At 51.2% G+C, this 9,770-nt stretch overlaps 1 protein-coding gene across 1 annotated transcript in view; it reads right to left on the minus strand.

The window, feature by feature from the left end:
* The window catches only part of TCERG1L (transcription elongation regulator 1 like), a 196,755-nt gene that overhangs the window by 123,255 nt on the left and 63,730 nt on the right, over positions 1-9,770 (minus strand). The window lies entirely within an intron of this gene.

The following is a 9,770-nucleotide window of genomic DNA, read 5'->3' on the forward strand; positions in this document are numbered from 1 at the left end:
GATCGGTTGACTGCAGCGGTGGTTTACTTCCCCTACCCTCTTCCATCCGTCTCCAGGTCTGTCCTCGCACCAGAACCACACTGTTTCGATTACTATCCCTTTGTGGTGTGTTTTGAAACCAGGAGGTTGATGCCTCCAACTTGGCTCTCTCTCAAGATTTTCTGGGCCAGTCAGGGTGTTTCCGTGGCTCCATGTAAATTTTAGGGATTGCTTCTACTTCTGGAAACAACATCATTGGGATTTTGATACGTACAGCACTGAATCTGTAGACGGCTCAGATTTCAAAAACAAAAGTCTTTCAGCCTGTGGACATGGATGTCTTTCCATTCATTTGTGTCTTTAATCACTCTCATTCAACTTTTATAGTTTCCAGTGTGGTCCCTTCAACAGAGAGTCGGGAAAACTGCCCAGGCACACGTGAAAGCATGAGATTGGCTCCTCATCGCACACCATACACAAAAGTCGACTGAAAATGCATGAATGAAAGATTTACATGTGAGGCCTGAAACCATAAAACTAAGTGAGCAGAGAAAAAGCTTCCTGGCTTTGGTTTGGCAATGATTTTTTGGGTCTGACACTAAAAGCACAAGCAGTAAGCATAAGGAATTGATTGAATTAATTTCAATTAATTGATTGAATTAACTGAAAAGGCAATCTACAGGATGAGAGAAAATATTGGTAAGCTATACATGTCATAAGAGATTGATGCTCAAAACATATAAGGAAGTCCTACAACTCAATAGCCAAACAAACAAATGAACAAATCACCGACTTAATCAAACGTGGGCAAAGGACTTGAAAAGACATTTCTCCAAAGAAGCTATACAAATAGCCCACAGGCATCTGACACTGTGTGCAACGTCCCTGGTCACCAGGGAAGACAAAGTCGTCACACCTGTTCGGGTGGCTGTTCCCGAAAAGCAAAAATAGTAGGTGCTGGTGAGGATGTAGAAACATCGAAACCCTTGTGCACTGTTGGCGGGAATGTGAAATGATGCAGTGACCAAAGGGGGGAAAGTTTATGGAGGTTTCTCAAAAAATGAAACATGGAAATTACCATAGTATCCAGCAGTCCTGCCGAAAGCGTATCTATCTACCGACATCAGGATTCGACGCCAGGATCTTGCAGAGACATCTGCACCCCTACGCTCACTCAGCACAATTTACAAGAGCCAAGACACAGACACAAGCTGAACGTGCGGTCACAGATGAACGGATCAGCAACATGTGGTACGTGCAGGCAGTGGAACGTTATACGTGACAGCACGGATGAACTTGGAGGACTTTATGCTACACGACATAGGCTAGGCACAGAAGACAAATACTGCATGATTCCACTTCCAGGATGCACCTAAGAGTCAAAGTCACAGCTGCAGGGAGAAGGGAGCTGTCCAGGGTTCTGGGACACAGAGTTTCAGTGATGGAGGATGAACACACTCCGAGCTCTTGAACGACGCGATGCCTGTCGTTAACATCACTGCCTTGTGCACGTAAGAGCACGGTAAGTGGGCAGGTCTCATGCGAGTGTTCTAACCCACAATTTGAAAAAGAACTACTTGTAGAACAACGTTTATAATGCCCTGTTCTTGCAAGCCTTCTGAACAGGCCTGTGTCTGCTTGTAGCACAGAAATAAGTCTGGGAAGTTCTGGAGAGGCCACCAAAGGCAGACAGTGGGGCCAAAGTGGTTTTGTCTTGCTCTGTGTACCTTTGTTCTGTATGAATCTTATAACGTGAAAATGCAGGGGCCTCTGGGTGGCTCAGTGGGTTAAGCGACTGCTTTGGCTCAGGTCATGATCTCGCGGTCCGTGAGTTGGAGCCCTGCATCGGGCTCTGTGCTGACAGTTCAGAGCCTGGAGCCTGCTTCAGATTCTGTGTCTCCCTCTCTCTCTTCCCCTCCCTAACTTGCACATTCTCTCTGTCTCTCAAAAATGAACAAACATTAAAAAAAGAAAAGAAAATGAATTTGTCTATTACTTTAAAATAACATGATCTCTAGGAAACAGTTTCTGAATTAAAGAAATCTACAGAAGGTATAGTAAAATGAGAATGCAAATGGTGTCTTTCCATGTGAACAAACGAGAGAGATTTCATCACATGGAGGTTCACCTAGACGCCTGTGCCAGGCAGTGAATATACCTGCAATACCTAATTAAACCCCAAATGCCAGGGTGATTCTTGCCCTCTCCATCTCCCAAGATACTGTGTATTGTGTCTTGCTTACGTGCAAACCTCAGCTTCTGAACCTTGTTAGCCCTGCTGTGGTTGGTGGTCCTCAGTGTCTACACGTATGTACAAGGTCATACACCTCAGTCTGTGATCTACAATCCAATGGATTCAACCATAAAGACCATTAAAACAAGGTTCTCAGAAAGTAAGTCATTACTGTGATTTATTCAAGCAATGTAATGAAAACAGCCATTTGGTAATGGGCCATGGAAGCCAGGCTCACAGAGAGAACGGGGCACGTGCTGTCATGGCACCAGGAGGTCACCACTGCTCAGAGAAGAGCCTTTGAAGGTGCTGTCCCACATGTGTCACAGCATCCAGCTCATTTGTCAGTAAACATGACATGTGTTCCATCACAGCCATCCCCACGGGGTGGAAGGACTGGAGGTCTTTTTATCCGCAGTCCCCCTTGGATCACAGCTGTGGACTACCCAGGGGTGGAGACACTGAGTAGAGACAACTGAGTCCATGAAAAGAGCCTGCCAGGAGCTGAGGCCCCGAGAAGAAAAGGACCACGTCAGGGAAGCAGGAACATCTACCCGCCCCTACAGGCTGGTGCAAGTAACAGGTTCGACTGACATGTTGGTTTGATATGAATCGAGGACCCACGGTTCTTATAAATTCCATCACGTGGACACCTGCTTCCCCCTTGACCCCGATGGATCCTTCTGAGCAGCAAGGGCAGTGAGTAGGGCTCTGTGTCTTGCATGGCCACCGTGAAACAATGGGAAGGAGTCTCATCCGAGAGAGAGAGAGAGAGAGAGAGAGAGAGAGAGAGAGAGAGAGAGAAGCTTTCTGCAAGTTATGTGGGCTCCTATTGGGAGCTTTTCCTGGTACATTCATTATCTCTGGTGTTCCTTCCAAGATTCTGCGAAATAGAAATCACACTTGTATTTGCAACCCTGCAGCACGAGCCCCAGCAGGGCGAGAAAGGACCTCGGTTAGAAGCACACTTGGGGAGGCCTGTGAAGACTGCTCTGAAGTCCTGGGGGCTGTGCTGGAGAGACGGGCCACCCTGTCCTCGTCGGGAAGGCGAGGTCAAGACAGGACAGGGCGAGGTCAAGACAGGACAGGGCCCGGCTGCTGCCTCAGCTCCACACAGCTGTGCCCGGAGCCCCTCTGCCTGGCAGCACTGGTCACCGGCACGTCCCCGGCACAAACCACACACCAGGCACATGTGCCTGCTGGTCCCGGAGTCTCCTTCCTGCCATATACTCGAACTCTGAGAACACGAAAACAAAAGCCCCAACTAGCCTGTGTGCTTTTTCATATGCTGTTAACCAAACAGAGCACCTTCCCCAAAGGACACTGTATTAAGGGCTGCCAAACACCAGGAAGCTGGGATATAACGAAACGCAGAGCTGAGCGGTCACCTCCACCCAGAAGCAGAAGTCAGATCTGCAGCTGCCTTTCAAAGGTCTAATTCTATGCCTTCCCTTGAATGCAGCCTTTATCAGACATAAAAAAGAAGTAACAGTCCAAAACCTGTTTGCTGCATGGGAACCAAAGATATGCAGACAGAAAGGACCCGCCGTAAGAGACGTTTATGTAACACCCAGATTAAAAATGAGAATTAAATGTCAGCGTACATCTTATCTCCTGAAAATAAAGGCATGCCAAACAAAGAATACGTTCCCTTGTTATCTGTTTATTTATTTATTACTCCGAAAGAAAGCTTTTTGCAGATTTGACAAGTGGTCAAATAAAGGAAACAAGTTTGGTAATAATCAGACATCTCTCACCAACACCACACTCGACGATTTGTATCTGCAGGGGCTTCCGGGCCCCACGCGCCCAGAGGAAAAGTAGCCAGAGGTCCGCAGGGCAGCATGGGCAGAGGGTCCTTACAGGACTGACCTTGAAGACCTCAAGGCCGGGCACATTGGGGAGAAATCGCCTTCAGCGCTGTGGAAATCTCACCGCTTGGCTTCATGCCCAGCTTCCTGCACAACGGACTGTGGTTCCTTCCCAGTCTGCAGAGACCCTGCACCAACTCGGGTCGGAGTGAGGATCCCCCTCAGGGCTCCTCATGACCCCCTAGCATGCAAGGTCTTCAAAAAACCTCCCAGGACATGGAGTAGAGCGACCCCATCCAGACAGACACAAGTCAGGTGGTGCCAGAAAATGGGGTACCTGGGGTTGGGGAAAGGGTCCCTCCCCAGAATATCCTTCCTGCCCTGCCCCTGTGAATGGACATGACTGTAGACCTTAGAATTTCTGACCCTGAGAACCCAGCAACACCACATCGACCCATCTTTAATTCTGTGCAGAGACGCACGGCCTCATTTCAGGACTGCATTCCCAGCCGGACGCAGCCCCTTGTTACACCCAGTTCTGGGCAGGGGCCGTGCACAGAGCAGGCACACGCCAGACCGCCAGCAGTGTTCCTGCAATGTGACAGACACCTGTGTCCTGCTGCTGGTAGCGGGTGCTGTCATCCACATAGGAATTAAGTTTCCTCCTACTCCTATACTTTCCCCGTCCATTCATTTATGCAATACATTTATGGGCTTATTTATCGTGTCTCCTGTGGCTAACTCAGAAGCTTCTGGAAAGCGGGGACCCTTGCCTCTTCTTCAAATTGACCATCTCCAGAACCTGGCACAGTTCTGGCACAGAGTGAGTGTTCAGTACATGTCTGGTGGATGAATGGATGGGCGGGTGAACGGGTGAATCGATGAATGAATGGGTGAATGGATAAGTGGGTGAATGGGTGAATGAATGGATAAATGGGTGAATGGGTGAATAGGTGAATGAATGAGTGAATGAATGAGCGAATGGATGACTGAATGGGTAAGCGAATGAGTGAATGGGTGAATGAATGGATAAATGGGTGAATGAATGAATGGGTGAAGGAATGAGTGAATGAGAGAATGGATGACTGAATGGGTAAGTGAATGGGTGAATGTGTGAACGGGTGAATGGATGGGTGAATAGGTGAACGGGTGAGCGTCTACCCAGGAAGTCAGGCCCAGGACAAGGAATAGAGATGTGACAGTGAGCACAATCCCATCTGGGTGGAGTTCAGTCCCATAGGAGGGACATTGGTCAAACCTTCTCAAAGCACAATACCCAGCTTGAGGCCTCAAAACTTCAGGGAGACACCTGTGCTTCAGGGCCTCCTGATACAGATATGGAACAGCCAGAAAGACAAGATGGGGTCAGGGTGGGCAAAGGGGGTCCCTAACAGGTGAGACATTCCCACAGGTGTTAGGAAGGAGAAGCAGACAGGAGCCGGTCCCCTGGGAGGGCACAGAGGCGGCGGGTCCCTTGGCTGGACTCCAAGACGCTCCACGCCACTGCTCCCACACAGATGGGACCCATGCCCATCTGGAATTTCTCCTCAAATCAGGAGGAACAGCTGTGCAGACGAGGCAGAGGCAAAGAGGGAGCAGGAAAGACAGACTGAGGCGAGACGATCCAAGAGAAAGTCAGCAGGGGGACAGAACAGAGTGGCAAGTGAGACAGAGTGAGTCACACGGATGCCACGTGTGCCACAGGAAGAACAGAAAAGTGTGGGGGTGAGACACCTGCTCAGAGAAGGCAGAAACGCTCTGGAAGGTGCAAACAGGTGTTTTAAAGCTTCAGTAGATTTGGAAAACAAAGATAAGGAGGTCTTCCAGAATGTGGGGAAAAGTCAGAGAGGCAGAAAATACAAGAGAAAAGAGACAACGAAGGATGACCGGTGACAGCTGGCAGTCCGCTGACAGAAGCCCCCAAACCAAGCATGTAGCAGCGGGGGAGGGGAGTTACAGAGAGCGCGAGGTTCCTACCACACTGTACGTAGTATGCATTTTACGTTCTAATGTACATAACGCATATAATGTACTTAATACACAGTACAACATACAACACATAAAATATCACGCATCGTGTACAATATGCAATACGCAATATGATGTGCAACATAATATAAAAATGTAATATGCAATATATACTAAGAGTACTGTGTGAATGCATGTCTGTGTATGTATAAACAGGAGAGAATTTTCCAGAAAAACAGAAATCTCTCTGTTGAAAATGCTCATAGAATGTTCCACTGAATTAATATTTAGAAACGTGTAGATGTCATCAGAAAATCACTGAACATCAAAGATAAACAAGATCCTGTCACCATAGATAGCACTTTTCCAAAACCAAAACAAAACACCAAGACAAGCCACCTATGAAGTCACACAGACTGGAATGCGGCCCTTGGTGAGTTCAGAAGGGACTCTGAAGATCTTAGAAGATGACACGGTCATTTCTTTAAAATTTTGAGGGAAAATCAGTTCAAGCAACTATTAGCATCACCTGACACCCTACAAGTCAAGCGTGAGGGCGCGTGAGAAAATGTGAACATCAGAGCAGGACATCGTGCTAGGGTCCGCCCCGGGAGAGGGCAGGTGTGACCAGGAAGGGGACGGCACCAGATGCAGGGGCAGAGGCTCCACACCGAGCCCGCCCGCAGCTGCACTGGGGAAGGGCAGGAAGGAGACAGAAAGGGCGGTGAGCAAGTGGAGAATGTCCCTGGTAAGAGGAGCGGGGAAACAAGGAACGGCAGGGCGCCGGGCAGGAGCCGGTGGGAAAGGCATCCGGGACACGGTGGAGAGAAGCCCCTGACGCGACAGGAGGGGCCTGTCTGACGTTGATGCCACAGCGTTTTCCCGGGGGGGGGGGGGACTCTCCACGGCTGGCATCTATTTCACCAGGATGCTGAAATCTCACGTATTTTCCTAACTAACACATGGATCCAGGTTAGAACAAAGCAGGAAACTAGGGGCGTGGCTGTGGACAGGTGTAACCCTTCCCACCCTTGACGATGGAGACGTAGAGCTTAGGACTCAACGTTGAGGGGGAAATGGGGAGGTGAGTATCCTCATGTTATTAAAAAAAGGAACAGAGTCACCATCTTAGGGACAGAACTCACCTTTTTACGGAAGAGGAATTAGACATTTAAGTATTCGATTTACGTCGCCACTTATTTAAGACTATTTGGTTTGAACTGTCTAAAGTGCTATAAACAGCATCTCGGGGGGTGGTGTGGGGAACCACGCTCCGGCCGTGGGAGCCACGAGCCTCCAGTTTTCTCCCACCTCCGCGTCCGTGCCCTTTGGAAGTCCACCGTCCCCAGCCCCGCACTGGCCAGCGGTGCAGCCGCAGACTTGACGTGGACATCTGAACATGGCTCGCGCCTCGAGGCTCACCCGCTCTTGCTGCACCCCCCCCGAGCTCCGTGTGAAAAATGTGGTCTTGCTCAGGGGAGGCACGTGGCCAGCGCCCCTCTCTCCCTGGCTGCCCACTGGGCACATGATCAACGCCAGCCTCGGTCAGCCAACCACGGCCAGGGGCAGAGTGACAGCTGACGGCGGTCCCCAAGGGCCACAGCCAGAAGCAGAAGACCTGCCACGGAGCCCGGCCTCCGGCACTGACCACGTCACCAGTCAAATAAATACTGGCTGTTTTAAGCCGCAAGTTTTGGGGCACTTTGTTATATCGCGGTAGAGGACAGTCACAGACACGGGTACAGAGGAAGCTGCCAAAGCAAAAACCTAACAAAGGTGGCGTTTACGTAAGGACGGGTCAGAAAGCGGGCGTCACACTCTGTCATGTGGTGCGAGTGACGAGGGAGCATTAAGGCGGGCTGAGGGCAAAGCCCGACCGAGCTCACAGCCCTGCGTCCCGAGGTGGGATCTGCGGACTCTCCTGGGCTCCCCGGCTGCCCGAGAACAAAGCAAAGGGAAAAACCCAGGGTAACTGATGGAGGTCACAGTCCTGCAGGACAGGCGTCTCCCTCAGTGTACATGTCTCGGTAAATGACAAGAAAAAGGCAATCTTGTCAACAGCCTAACCTCCAGACCCCTGTAGACTCAGTTTCCTGGGGTCGCGCTCCCCTCCAGAGTGATGTGGGAACAAAGGCCAGAAGGAGATGGCAGGTAAGTTTCCTTCTAACCTGCAGCCCTTGGGCAAATACTTGAAGCAAATACAGAACAGGAGTTTCTCCAGGGCCCCCTGCTGCCCCAATGTTCATTCCTCACTAGAGGGAAAACAGCCTTAGCTCCACAAGAGCAAGCCCTCCCCTCAGGGATCTTAGGCGTCCTCGTTAGCACATCAAAGTCCTTCCGGAGGCCTCTCCTTTGACTTCACCTCCCCCAACTCATAACCAATCGCTGCACAACTGCGGGTGCTGGTCTTTCTGCCCCCGGGTCCTGTCCCCGCACTCTAAGGAAGTAACCTTTTTGCACAGAAGAGGTCTCAAAAATTCTTTCCTGGCCATGGGCTCCAGACCCACCATCACCCCAAAACCTCATGGTGAACATCCCTCACCACCGCCTGTGGGATGATGTCACCCACGGTCCCGGAGGAGGATTCTGAGAAAAACACCGTGTCAGCCCGCCGTCTGCTTGGGATGAGCTCCAAGAAGAAGACACTAGCTGAAGAAAGGAGCGTTCTGCTTTCAAGAAGACTTGCGAGGGGCCAAGACGTGCAGGGTCGGGGAGAGCAAACTGCTTATCTCTCGCCCCCCAGTTGGCAAGTGATCGGTAAGTGACTGGTAAGTGACTGGTAACCGCCCCCAGATCAAAGTGCAGTGAGGCCGATACACGGAGCTCCTGTAGACCACCGCGTAGGACTCGGGGGCTCTGGGGCCCTGTCTGCTAGCGGGACAAGAGTCTTGTAAGAAGTCCGGCAGGGATGGTCCTCCAGTTGCTGCAACTGGAACGGAGACAGGCCTCAGCAACCTGTCTGTCGCTTCTGCCGAATCTCATATATAGACAACCCGCACATTTTTAGAAGTGTCGTACCAGCAGAAGCACCGCCTGCCTGAACTCAGCCCAGCCTGCTGACCCAGGAGGTCACGAGACGAGTACGTGGCCACTGTCCGCACCCCGCTGCACACCGGGCACTTTGCCAGCCAGTCCGCTCTGCAGCCACTGACACCACACAGTAATCGTCATCTTCCACACGAGGCCAGAAGACGTTGTCTGAGATTGGCGGATCAAGAAACAAAGACACCAACGGTCCAGTTACAGTGGAACATTAACCGGCAAAAATGCACGACCTAGAATAAAAGTAGCAGGCATTGAGAGACGCCCCCTCTGGGGTGGGGGTTCCAGGTGCCGGGGGCAGGAGACCCTCACCCTCACCCTTCACCTGGGTCTCTGTCCCCATGAGCACAGGCGTGTAGATAAAAATAAATGTGAATAGGTGTGAAATCACAGCTACGGGGAATGAATGCCACAGGTCAGAGGCGCTGGACGCATCCCATCCTATGACAGGCATGTGCTCCGTCTGGGGCTTCAGGCCCATCAAAGAGACAGACTCCCGGCAGCCCCCGGGGAGGTAACCGTGCAAAGGGGGAGAGCAGGCTGGGGGTACGTGAGGGAGGGTGTTCTTGCCACCTGCAGAGATTATCTGCTGGGTGGAGGGACACACAGAGCGCAGTGTCACCAAGATTCACTAAGGGGTGGGGGGGGGCAGGGTACAATTAACTCCGGCTCCAGAGCGGCCAGCGGCCAGCTGTGTCCCCGACCCGCCACAGCCCGGACTTCGGTCTCAGGGATGT

The sequence above is a fragment of the Leopardus geoffroyi genome, chromosome D2 (genome assembly GCF_018350155.1).
Source record: "Leopardus geoffroyi isolate Oge1 chromosome D2, O.geoffroyi_Oge1_pat1.0, whole genome shotgun sequence".
Classification (NCBI taxonomy): Eukaryota; Metazoa; Chordata; class Mammalia; order Carnivora; family Felidae; genus Leopardus; species Leopardus geoffroyi.